The sequence below is a fragment of the Protopterus annectens genome, chromosome 2.part0 (genome assembly GCF_019279795.1).
Source record: "Protopterus annectens isolate FY-2018-M chromosome 2.part0, PAN1.0, whole genome shotgun sequence".
Classification (NCBI taxonomy): domain Eukaryota; kingdom Metazoa; phylum Chordata; order Ceratodontiformes; family Protopteridae; genus Protopterus; species Protopterus annectens.
This window is the reverse complement of record NC_056728.1, coordinates 37,651,155-37,663,241: the sequence shown is the minus strand read 5'-3', so window position 1 is coordinate 37,663,241 and position 12,087 is coordinate 37,651,155. Positions and strand designations below refer to the sequence as shown.

General features: G+C 35.7%; 1 protein-coding gene across 8 annotated transcripts in view; it reads left to right on the top strand.

The window, feature by feature from the left end:
* The window catches only part of MAP2 (microtubule associated protein 2), a 1,383,589-nt gene that overhangs the window by 873,625 nt on the left and 497,877 nt on the right, over positions 1-12,087 (top strand). The window lies entirely within an intron of this gene.

Sequence of the window (12,087 nt, the reverse complement as noted above, 5' to 3'; positions counted from 1 at the left end):
CAATTTTTCAACTTATTTCATCAGAACTCCATCTCATCCACAGAAAACTTTTTATTTAATTCAAACTGAATGACACTGAAATACTTAGACAAGAACCATTCAAATGAAAACATCACACTTCTTATTAATGTAGCACATTGTTTCAATAAAAATGTTTCATATTTAATCATTCTTTAGTTATTTGCTTTAGAATATCTTCATACTTTTCTTCATTAAACTTTTTTTTCTAAATGTAAGAGACCCGCATTAGTTTGTCAAAAAATTACACAATGCCATTTGGTCCTTTTTTTTTAAACATTGTCATTGGTTTCACATAATTTGTGAGCTACCTTGACTTCAGTCTCTTGGGACAGCTCATTTATGTCTTATTTGTGCCACACTAAATCCTGGAATTCTTGTATTTGATTATAGCAAAAGAAAATAGGCTGTAAAGTCACTCCACAAAGTATTTTTTCTGGACTTTACTTTTTTTGTTTAAACAGTTGGACCAGAATAATATGAAAGACATAAATTGTTGTTTTTTCATCCTCTTCCTAGTTTTTTATACTCCCTTATTAAAAAGGAGTGAATGTTCCCACTCGGTTTCAGTATAAATACAGCTTAAAACTTTTTTTCAAATCAGTGTTTGCTTTCTAATGGATTCTTCTATGCCTCCCACAATAATCCAGTTCGTTCTTCTTATACTTAATTCTTAAGTTGATTCAGTCCCTGTTTAGTATGTAAACTAGGCTCCATTCCTGCTTATTCATCTACAAAATACCTTTTTAAATAGGTTTAACTCTGACCCTCAAATTACCTAAGAAAGAAAAGAAAATAAAACACATTACTTCTGACTTCTTGTTTTCTAAGAGCCTATATGCCTCTGTTAACTTTGACCCTAGGCTGTTTTACCCAAATCTACTCTTTTCAACTAAACTCAACTAAAGCAAAAAGCACACTTCAGTCATATTTTCTGTACAGTTTTCTCACCAGTCCATCAGTTAACCAATGGGTCTCCCTCTTGACACCCTAAAAACGTATTTATTCCCATGAGCATGAAACTTTCAGTCCATTAGTACCATATGGGCAAGTGTCAAAATTACTGAAATACAGTAATTTGTCTACACTAAGGGATTAAGTTTTTACTGAGGTTGTATTTTCCCTGTATACATACCCATATTGTCTGAGGGGAAGGATGTGGAATTGGCCACTGCAAGGTTTACCAAGACCTCCATGTATGACAGTTCTACTATAAAACATGGTCTTCTTGAAAGTCAACTTGTTCAAATGATGAAAAAAAATGCCAAAAAGTCAAAAGGACAAAAAGTAATTTTTTATCACCCCCCCCACACACACACACACACACACACACACACACACACACACACACAACTTATATAAATCAACTCCATGGTCGCACCAACTTGAAAGAGAAATCTCATAAAACAAGTGAATTATTGCTGGCATAAAGTTAGAAACTGAACCTGCAATGACATCATATGGGAAACAGCATTTGGTGTCCTGCAGTCCATCTTTTTTATTCTACATGCTAGTAATGCTTGAGCAGTTTCACCTCAAGCATGTGTAGGGGAGCTGTCACACTCATAGTGTATGCCTCGCTCAAGAGGGCGACTTTAGTGTGACCCCAGTCTCCACAGTGGAATTCTAAAACTGAAAGCATGCCCAAAAGTACACATCCACCCCATGAAAATAGGTGAAGAGACAGAATCTCATTGTTTTTCTCCTGCCCTCTTTGCCTTTACATTTAGGTGCGTGAGCTGCTAGTCAAACCCTGGTCACCTGAGCTGGAGTCAGGGCTTTATCCCTCCATAACAGTTGGCTTGATTTCTACTGTCATAATTAAAAAAGTCTCCTTCATTTTGACTAAAATACTACTTATTGCTACCTGTAGCACCTTTCTCCATATAAAAGTTATCCCTAGCACCTCAGTCTTCTCTTTGTAAAACAACACCTCTTCTATAATACCATTACTCTGAGCATCCTTACAATTATTCATGTTTAGCCCATATCCACTTTTGTGTCTCATTTGTTAGTTAGACACTCTATGTCATCTCCCTCCAGTTTTACATAAAACACTAAATTATTACCATATGTAATACTATCTGAGAAGTAAACGTAGCCTTCATAGAAACCGATTACTTTCACTTCTAAACAGTTAGTAACATCATTTATACCTAGCTCAAATATTAAAGGGCAAAGGAGACCCTTGTTTTATTTAATACACTTCACCTTGGTAAGTCTATGACTAGTATATATGAAAAACACTAGGAACATGTTTGAATTACAATAAACACTTCTTTTGCACAGTTTATGAAATATTCTTCAAACTAAATTTGCTCCAGAAAGTCCTTTAACTACCATCATCCAAAAAAGTCAAAAACATTGACCATGTTTACATGAGGCAGCAATTCTGCCAACTTCCCGTATGCACACTGCAAATTCCCAAAATAACTGTAAGACCTTCCTGGTGTGATACCTTACGTCCATCCCCATTTCTTCTTTGATACATTTTTGACCTGTTTACCATAATCAGAATTAACTTAGCTGGAATCTTTTAGTACCCATTATGTAGTGAAATTAGTCTCCAGTTACAGGCATCTGTGCTGTTCTCTTTGTTCCATAAGAATTTAATACCATTGTCAACCCCTTCAGTTTCTGCACACCATTTCTTCTGGCAATAATGTACTATTTGCCTGACCCTGGTTCTCATTCTTCCAGCTGCTAGTAAAACTCCAAACCCAAACCATCCCTCATGGAATACCGGATGACTTCTTTCCTTGGATAAAATAAAACAGCAAAATGCAGCACAGCACGAGAACGGAGTTCGGAAACAGCGTTAATAAAAAATATATAATACAGTCATTCACCATATAGCGCTGTTTCCTAAGGGCATATCCACACAGATCCAACGACTCAAAAGTTCAACTGTAGATGCTTTGAAAATCCACTCTTATTAAAAGAACGCCAGGTCGCTATTCAGCTCATCCAAAACTAGTCTTTATTTACAAAATAACACAGACAGTAAGCGCTTTCACCTTTCGGCTTCCCCAGACTTTACAAACACTACATCTCAATTTCCTTTTAAATAGTCCTCCAAAAGTTACAATTGGTGGAAGACTTAATTGGTTTTTAAAGCGCTCACATTAAATACCCAAAAATAATACACTTTAATATAGAAATGTATAAAACTTCTGTTCATTACTTAACAGTTAACCTATAATATAAATGCATTGTAGCCATTCATTAAAAACATATTCAAAATATATTTAACAAAGGGAATGTTAAAAAATATATATGTTTGTTTTAAAAAACAAACTAGTACTGCAGTAAAAACAACTCACACTAGCATAATAGGTATTCATATATAAACGAAGGGTACCTCCTTTGAATAACTCATTTGGGTCTATAAATTCTCCTACCTCTTAAAAAAGGTTTAATTTGGACCTTATCGTTCAGCCCTGGTGGTTCATCTGCCCTGCACCTCACGATCCATCTACTCTCACATTCCAAAGTCCTATTAATTATATCACCTCCTCTATGACCCTCCTGTAACTGCTGTATAATACAGGTACCCTTCGTTTATATATGAATACCTATTATGCTAGTGTGAGTTGTTTTTACTGCAGTACTAGTTTGTTTTTTAAAACAAACATATATATTTTTTAACATTCCCTTTGTTAAATATATTTTAAATATGTTTTTAATGAATGCATATAATGCATTTATATTATAGGTTAACTGTTAAGTAATGAACAGAAGTTTTATACATTTCTATATTAAAGTGTATTATTTTTGGGTATTTAATGTGAGCGCTTTAAAAGCCAATTAAGTCTTCCACCAATTGTAACTTTTGGAGGACTATTTAAAAGGAAATTGAGATGTAGTGTTTGTAAAGTCTGAGGAAGACGAAAGGTGAAAGCGCTTACTGTCTGTGTTATTTTGTAAATAAAGACTAGTTTTGGATGAGCTGAATAGCGACCTGGCGTTCTTTTAATAAGAGTGGATTTTCAAAGCATCTACAGTTGAACTTTTGAGTCGTTGGATCTGTGTGGATATACCCTTAGGAAACAGCGCTATATGGTGAATGACTGTCTCTCCTTGGATAGCCTTATTTTACTTCTTTTCTTTTTCTTCTTTTGTGGAATTTCTCTGCTTGCATGAGTTTTGCCTCTCTGCCTCTTTCATTCATTACCCCTTTTCTTAACCTTTCCCTGAAAAAAACTTCTCTGGCACCATTAATAGACTTAGCCATATAGATTTGCAAATGGATTATGTGAAATTCAAACCTAGGAATATTAAACAAAGCTTGTATATTGGCTTCTAGCTTTAATTGTTTGTGGTACTTCTGCCATAAAAATAGCATTACCCTTTAGCATTTCTTCATAGTGTTGGCATACTTATTTGCATGAATTCAGTAGCTTTTTGAACTGTTTCCCTTAGAAACCCTTCCTTCTATCTTATTACTAAGGGTTGTATTAATTTTAAAAGGCAGGGAAACATTTAGGAAATGTTAATATCTTGTCATATGAAAAGCAAGTCCTATAGCATTGTAATGAGACATCAGCCTTCCAGTTTTAGTTTATACCAAGTAAATAATGTCATTCAAGCGTAAGTTTTTACCCTTGGTATAGAAACACATGATACAAGTCAGATTCATAGTTCTTAACACTTGCTACTTTAATTTGCTCTGAAAAGTTGCTAAATGACTATATGTGTATTATAAGTGAGATTTATGATTTGCCTTTCAACTCGTATAAAACTGTGTCTATATTTGTTTTCTGGTGTAGTACCTCACTTAAATAGTTTCCACCTACATAAGCAGTCAAAGAAAATTATTTCTGCATTGCAGTGAAACAGCATCATGCTTCCAGTTTATTTTAAAATCCTTTGAACTAAAGGAATGTGGCAGCTCTGTTAATGATGAATTCATATGAAACTGGCTGCATGCTGAAGTTGCTGATGATTCAGACTTTATACATTTAAAATTAGCTTTCATCAAAAGCACACTGACAAAATCTGCTGCACAAAAATGTTTTTAGCTGTGCATACTTCTCCTAGTCATAATTATACCTTGAAAAGAAATTTGGCCATTCACTTGACTGTAGTAAAATAAAGTCAGGTTAATGCACATCACAAACCGATATTCCTTTTAACTTTATGTTCACATCAGGCATCATAAAGTATTGCAAATAAAAGTCTTAATTTTTAATCTTAATTGATATTCCAGATAGTATCCAAATTTATTATTATTCCATGTATTAATTCAGTGATTAAATGAAGAAGACAATTGGATTAATGTATCTTTTAAAAGGAGTGGTTTCTTCATGTCATAGGGCAGACTTGGGAAAGATACAGTCTGGTTAATCTTCTTGCCTTTTCCATCTAAATGAAGAGAGAACTTGTTTTTGCAGTGCTGATGGTCCCCAGAATTTCCAGATTGTTATAATAAAAAAATGAAAATGTGAATATTCACAACAGACTATACACATTCATTTACCTTAAATCTATTTAGAAGCTTTTGCAATATTTAATAGTGAATCATGTAAGTCCATTTCATTCTTTGGAAATGTAAATAGTTTAATATTATTTGGGGATCTGGAGACTGAACTAATAGTTTAATTTAGCCTAGTGCAACTATCTATGCCTTCTACTGTTGTTTTCTTCATTCTGCTATACTGTACTGGTATATGACCATTATGGCAAGTGGAAAAGTGCCTGTATGAAAACATGAGATTAAGACATCCAACCATCTGACAGTGCATCAAAAAGCATTTTTTGAGAGTGCTAAAAAAAAATCACAAGACTTTAGTGGGAATTGGGCTAAGCTCCTCACTGGCCTTCTGGACTACATGTCTAATAACTACCTAAGAAGACATAAACATAAATGGTCTGTCAAATGAGACATACTCAGATAAGTGCACAGTTATTGAAAGAAATGTTTCTGTGTTTCAAAATATATCCTTTTGTCCAAAATGTGCTTAGAGTAAACTATTATTTTGCCACATGTTTTTTTGTATACAGTGGGGTTTCACTACACCAAAATTACCAAGAACCTTAAAGATATCAATACCATTAGCACAATGGTATGTAAAAGATCTCCTTAATCAGTATTTCTCTTTCAACAACAGTGTTGATGTTCATCACAGACATTTTATGGTAGGAATTCAGAATCTGATTAGGATATTAGCTGGATGATAGCATCAGTCCAAAATCTGTTCTTTTTTCAGCTTTCAAATGTCCCTGGGGATGGTTGAAAGGAAGCTTAACCAACAATCCACCACCATAATAGGGATCTCTAAGAATTACTTTTAACACATTCATTTGTTGAGGTGTGGCTTTAAAATACTTTCTAATATTAAGATGCTCATTCAGGGTTGGTAGTATTGCAGTTAGGGCACTCTGAAACCATGATCTCTACTCCCAGCCAGAACACCCTGGGAGGGACCTTCATGGTCCACTACAGTCTCAGAGAAGAAGGGTGCAGAAGCTTGTTCCCTCAGATTAATGAGGTCTTCCAATCCTCTCTCCATATCAGATATCTGATATTCCCTGCTCTTAAACCTCTCACATCAATCCCTGACATCTGCCTCAAAGCCATCTTGACTGGGATTATACCGTGACATTCTGTACACCTGACCCCTCACAATATTACAAAGATGTAACCTGGATGTATACTGCATCTATGGAGTGTGCCCTTATATTATACTAAGGATGTAGGTAGGTTGAAGGATATGATTAGATCACACTGGGGTGTGTTAACACTGGACTGAAATGTGAGGAATGTTGTGGGTGCTGCCCCAGGCTTTATCTATAAGAATAGATCAAATCTAAAGAAATTGCTCACAGAATTAAAAAAAAATAATATAGGAGGTGATAGGGTTGCTGGTACTGTACCCTGTGGTAGTTGCAACTACTGTTGTTCCATAGATACTGATGTTCTTTTCTACCACCCAGTCTATGGCACTAACCATGAAGTTAGAGTCCATGCAAACTGTGAATCTACACATGTTGTTTATTTGGCCTCCTGTGGAGCTTGTGCCACGTTTTATGTAGGCAAGATGGACAGGAGGCTGAGGGACAGAAAAGGGAACATCTCTACCAGATCAGGATTCGTTCCACTGTTAATGCTTTGTCCAAACATGTCTTGTCTAATGATTCTACACATTTATTTTCGTTTTAAAGTACTAGATGTTACACACACTAGTTTGGGGGGGGATGTGAGGGATAGGACTGAAAGTATTGAATCTAAATGGATTGTTAGACTGAGAGCAGATGTTTTTCCTGGACTGAATGAGAAAGTACCATTGAGACCATTCCTGAAGTCCAGGAGATTAAAGTGATATGTATGATTGTGCTTTTTTATACATGGATATGCACATATTTTTATGAGAGGATTTATTGTTAATATTGTGTAATAGTATGAGTCTATGCAGTTATCTATGCAGTTTTTTTGTTTTTATATATTTCTATTTATGTTCTATGAGTGTTTTAGGTGTCCATATTTTATTATGGTTAAAGTATTTTAGAGTAAGCATTCCATTTATGTTGTATACCATGATGGTTGTACTGTGCCTTTAATGGTTTATCTGTTTTTGGTGCCTTTTTTGATATATTAAGGGTATACAAGAGGGGGTTCTTTTGGTTTGAAGAAGCCTATCCAGGCGAAAGCGCTTACCACGTCTTCTGTTTGTGTCACAATAAATCCGAGTTTTAAGTTCATGAAGCAGCAGTTTTTTTCTGCCTTGTTTCCTGCATTTTGGTTAGTGCTGTGTTTACTGCCTACATCGCTACTGTGCCTTTTATGTTAATTTATCCATTTCTGTTCTGTTCTATGGTTTGTCATTTTCTCTGTTTGAATTGGCACTTTCATTCTTACTGTTTTCAGAACTTCACAAGAATTCTGATGAAGTTCTGAAAATAGTAAGAATGAAAGTGCTCAACTTTGGAATATAGCACATTACAGCTGGCTTTGAGTTTTCCTTCTGTACATCGCAAAGGTGGTAAGTCATTCACCTCTGTTGGGAACTTGGACTATTTAATCAAGGGAATTAATATTGATAATACTTGGGAAATGTTGAGAATACGTGCTATTTGTTGTATACAATTTCCAGTTGATGGATGGATAGTTAATTCACCCCATATTAGCATTTTAGGATTTCTTTCTTTCTTTACTCTTTGTTGACCAGGTGAATGGGTGGGTGGACTGGTCCTGGGTAAGGGTTAATTATTATAGATTATCAGTTGTAGAATAATAGGTATAGAATTCAGTTTATCAAAGTAGTTATTGTGATCATTGGGAGACATTGGGAAATCCACTGATTGCAACAATTGTAAATGGTAACTGGCTTTATTTAATGTGATTAAGATATGCAAAAAGAGTTCCAAATCAGTGACTTGAGGGATTTGGCATGAGGTAATGTGGCAGTAGATAAATAAGGATTCTCCCCCAGCACTCCCAGATGGTCTGAAGGAGTAACAGGAAGTATTACCTCGGGACTGAGGGATTGCCATCAGTTTACTGAATCCATGTTTTAATAACTTCACTTATATATGTGTATGTAGTCTAGTGTCAGAAAGGCCTATAGTTTGGGCAACTTTCTGTTGAGAGTCCTGGCACTGAGCAGTGCCATCTTAATTTAAGATGGTTTGGAATTTTAAAGGTTAGAATGTTCAAGAAGCAGACTTTCTATAAAAAGGCACTGTGGGGACAGAAGAATTTTTAGCCAATGTGTGGAAATCCTGAGGAGATAGATGCGGGCCATCCCTGGTAAAGCTGCTAGGTTGTGCACTAGTTTTCTTTGCATCTCCATCCCCTAGGAAGAAGATTTACCAAAAATATTATTACTTAGGACATTTCTGAAATATCTTGTTTACATATCATGTTTTATACTGATAAGCCCAAATGCTAGATTACTCAAAAAAGGTTCAACAGTACTTTAGAAACCAATGGAATTAGAACCTGTAGTCTCTGTCCTTTTATTATCAGAATCATTGAAGGGGTTTTAGTGGTAGCAGAGGTAATTTTCCATGAACCAATGACTGCCCTTTATTTCTCCAATCTGAAAGCAAATGCTTACTAAGAAATCAGCAGACTGCATAAGGAGCACATATCCACAGCCTGGTATTACAAGACCTTTGGTTTCCATCCCTAATGTATCACTGTATCAACTTCAAAGAAATATGTATACACAGACTTCAAGTCAGTTCCTTGACCATTTGCCTTTTGGATGGTGACAGACAACATTAATGTGGTATACCAGCAAAGAGGTATTCACCTATTTTTTTTTTATATGCATACATACTAGCTATGACAGCCAATGAATAAGCAAGTCAATTCAGATGGACCTGTCGCTATAAGCCAGTTATATCAAAAGTCAGAAAAAGACTTTGTCAGACAGTCTAAGCAGAGAAATGTTAGTTTCCCTGTCTCCCCTAAGTGGAGAATGGAGTGGCAAACATTTCTTTAGGTGACTAAAAATGTGAACTCCCAGGAGTGTATCTGTTTTCCTCTCATCTCAGTCACTGGCTTCCTTTGTTTGCTCCAAATTCTCCTACAGCCAAGCATGAATAACGAACATCTTCTTGACCACTCAAGAGACTGGGATTTTTGTGGCTATTTTCTCAGACAGCTGTGATTTTAAAGGTATTTTATTTATGGTTCTGCTTATTTATTTATATTTTATTAATCTCCGTGGCCCTACTGGGCAACACAATTTTTCGTAGGAAAGCCAAGGTCCATTGAAACTGTAAAGGCATGAATGCCAATATTAGAAGAGGTAATATGTACTGTATAGATGAAATATAATTTCCAAATAACTCCCACGCAACATATCATACACAGTATAGGTGTTGATTTATAACATAAGAACAGAAAGACAAACCCTATTATGATAGGTCCTTGCTGGCCAAGGCAACAGTGGTTCGCCATTCTAAAATATACTTGTCTTCTTCTGCGTTTTACAACAAGCTACTCACCTAGCAAGAAGGAAGAGTTCTTGTTTTGGAGGATAGTGTAAGCAGTGGATCTATGTGATTTGGTCAGTTTGCCTAATGTTGGTATGACACCCCAACCCCAGGTGAAAATGGGAAAAAGGGGGTGATGTATGGCAATCCCTCTGTTAGCTGGACCATTTGGTACTGGACAGAACTCCTCCTTAAATCTCTGCTGTTTTTTGTCCTTGAATGTTTTGCCTGCTATCAGGGCTTCAGAAAAGAACAAAATGAGGCATGCAGGGAAATCTTCTTTGTAGGAGGTTGCCCACTAAAGGCTATGTCTCAAGACTGTATGCAGACACCTTAAAATCATCCCCCTTTTCAAAAAGATAAGAAAAGGGCATTGATATCTGTCTGTCTCTTGGTAATATCCCAATCATATTATGAATTCCTTTATCAGTGATTTTATTAAATGAACATCTGCTGTTACATGGAGTGTGGTCACAGAATTAAAAAAAATTATATATATATATATATATATATATATACAATGATATTGCAATATTTTTTTTTAGCCTTGTCACAGGTAACCATTGTGATATTCCTTTTCTTTCACTTATACAGATGTCAGTAAGAGCACAGGTCAATTTGTTTACTGATAAAAACAAATAAAAAGACACAATAGTCTTATATTTAACCTACAGGAATTCTAACTGCATGCTGTCATAACAAAGAACATGTTGCCAGTGGAAAACCGATCCAATCAGACGTGCAAGACAGAGGTGTATAACTTTTTTTAACAACTGTTTTTTTTTTAACACAAAGGCAAGTGCAAACACAGTTGCAGTGAAAGCTGAGTATTTCCCAGAAGTTTTTTTTTTTTTTTTCATTTGGGTGCCACTCCCACCTCAAGAATATCAGCTTCTATTTTGCCCTATTACCCTGCTGGTAATCAGGCTTTGCTATGGATTGGTCATCCTTTACCTCATGGGTGACAGTCAGTCATGTAAACCATCATACATACAGCCATTAAGGGTTTGTCTTTAACCCTGTTTTTCATGGCTGACATTGGCACTTGAATCACTGAGGGAGCATCCTACACTCTGTCCATGGTATATGCATGCTGTGACAAAACCACCCCCTGAGAACTACTATCACCAAACCCATGTCCCCCGTTCCTGTGACCTTTTTGAACATGCACGCCTCAGCTTGCATGGGAGCTGTCAGCTAACTGGAGCCATCATCTCCATCCTGTCAGGATGAACATCTGGTGTAAGCTGCTCAACTCCACCCTCCCCTATCCTACTTTGCCCGTGCCTGAGATGCTAATCAGTTCAGACTCTCTGGGTTTGTCAAGGCTTTATCCCTCTATGCCACAGAACCAAGAATATCTACTTCTGTGTAGCATGTTGCTGTAAAACTGAAATTGATAAATTGTAAATCATATGTCTGTCAACAACAGTAAGAGTATATTGTACAATGTAACTGTACTTGTCCAAGTATTATCGATTTTCAAATGACAAAGTAGTAAAACTATAGTAAGTGGTTTATTTGAGTGCCTCCTAAGAAAATGCAAAAGTACCATTTAAGCAATTACCTTAAAAGACAGGTACCAGAAACAGATATGATCAATTTTTTTTTTAACCAGGAAAGTAAAACACCTGTATTCATTCTTAGTTTAAAGTATCATGGGAATTGTACAGATTTTCCCCTCAAACATAAACAACATTTTTTTAACCTTGGTTATGTCATCATTTCATATAATCAAGCTACATCAGAAATAATTCCAAACCCAGATGCATTTTTCTGAATTACACCTAATTTGTGTGCTTGTCCAGAAAAGCAGTTGCTTTTTTTAAATGTCATAGAGATGATCTCAAAGCAAATCTCCAAAAAGGCAGCAAAAAAGACATATATACCTAAATAAATTAACTTAAAGGCATGTATTAGAAAAAATCATGGTCAGAAGTTTTTATGTATAAAAAAGGCTCTGCTTTCTTCTCTTTTAAAGTGCATCCTTTTATTTATGCAGATTTAATATGCATTTTAGCTCATCAGCTGACAGTACAGAGTTCAGCAATGTTTTCCATATTACCAAGTCAAACCAAAATTCATACCAAATGCATAGCTCATTGAATTTCATAGTACCACACT